The following is a 2,023-nucleotide window of genomic DNA, read 5'->3' as shown; positions in this document are numbered from 1 at the left end:
TAAACATTATTATGGACTAAATTAAATTAATTCAAGTGTTGAATTAATTTAACACTAGTGGGCCTAGTACAGTCCAAATAATTAAATTAATTCAAGTGTTGAATTAATTAAATAACATTGGGCCTTGTAGAGCCCAATTAGAAATAATTATTAAACTAGTGGGCTTGAGTAAAATCAAGTAAACTTTAAATGGACTCAAATATGTTTGGGACATTTAAATAAAAGTCCATGGGCCTTTTAATTGTTACAAGCCCAAGTCAAAAGCATGCTTGGGAGGTGAAGGATTGGGGAATACTTTTCATTAAAAAATTGCATGGCATGCAACTTTTGATTCAACTTTTAAACACTAATATTGAGATGCTCGAAATTTTATGCTACAAAATATTTTTCGAAAATTTGTTGCTTCCGTTGCGCATTCGGGCACCTAAAGTCAATCCTTTTCAAGTGGTATCATGAGCTAAGGGTACTAGTTTTTGTGTAGCATATACATAATATTATATTGAGGTCGATTTCTAACCGCATGAGATGAATTTTTGCAACAAAATCAAGGCCGTTTTTGGGGGATTTTGGGGCAGCAAGGGCAGCTTGGGCTGCCCGAACAGCCCCCCTTCGAAAATAAAAAAAAAAATTTGCTTGTTGGCCGGAATCCGGCGACGGAGCTCCGGCGACGGCGATGACGACTAGGGTTTTCAAAAGGTGTTTTGAAATATCAAAGTGTCATGTGCCTTGAGTTGTTGGGCCATTGGATGGCTAACATATTTGTGAATTTTAAATGGGCCAAAATGTTTTTGGTGAAAAATGAGTTTTTGGGCCCTTAAATTTAAAATTACAAAAGTTGCAAATATTTTCTCATAAAATAAATAATTGAAGTTGGACTTTAATTATTTATAGTAAATTGTGATTTACAAGAAATTCGGTTATAAATAAATTAATTGGAAAGTAGACAAAGGTGTTTGTATACTTTGTTAATTTAGTTTAGAATCGTGGCGGTTAGTGAATGGTTCAAGATATATAATATTGGATCAATTAATTATTGTGATAATTAATTGATGGTGTATGATATGTGATATTATGCATGAAGGATGATCAAAAGCCCAAGCCCAATTTGCTAGGTGTATGCTAGGATATTTTGTGTTGAATGATTGTAATAATTATCCAATTTAAAGTGGGGTTGGTTTATGGCCCGTTCCCACCCCCATGAGATGTATCCCTATTTGCCATGGATATTTATTTGTAAATATCACTATAGTGGATGATCAAGATTGGAAGATGGTGGCCATGATGATTATGAAGATCGAAGACATGTAAATATTGGAAGCTAATGTAATAGTTGCATTTGCATCCCTTGCATTACCCTAGGATTGGACCTAGGCCCGTGTTTAGCTCACACGGGCCATTAGTATTGGGGCGATTGATCATCCTTGTTTATTTACTGTTTATAGTATATGCATGATATGTTATAAATAATGAGTATGTGCGTTATTATTATGATAATAACAAAGTTGCATGAATCCAGCAAACATACGATCAAACATGGCGAGCTTTTAAATAAAATTAATGATGAGATCTTTCAAAATTAAAAAACCCTCATTTTGAATAAGATTCAAAATTAATATCGAGCCCGAAAAGGGGAATTATAAATTTGTTTATAATTTCCATGTCTTCCTATCGACAATGGGTGCATGATGAACGCTACCCCTACTCGGGGCTCGGCTCATATTATTGGGGGGTCCTGGGTGCCGGAAAGCTGTGACATCCATTGACATGGTGATGTGATGCTAACATGGAAGGACAAGTCCCAAGGAAAGCGTGGGATCCTTTAGAGTTGCCGAAGGGACCAGTCACGAGGGGACGACTAAAGAAGTTCAAGGAGGCACTACAAGGAGTCATGAGCAAGCATGAAGGGGTCGTGATGCATGGGAGTACGTCGGGAGGCCAAAGGAATATCATTCAAGCATTGTTGGAGACGGCCGAGACTACACGGACGTGTACACGGACGTGTACACGGACCTGCACACGGGGT

Source organism: Primulina tabacum, chromosome 5 (genome assembly GCF_025594145.1).
Source record: "Primulina tabacum isolate GXHZ01 chromosome 5, ASM2559414v2, whole genome shotgun sequence".
Taxonomy (NCBI): Eukaryota; Viridiplantae; Streptophyta; class Magnoliopsida; order Lamiales; family Gesneriaceae; genus Primulina; species Primulina tabacum.
Note: the sequence above shows the minus strand (reverse complement) of the source record.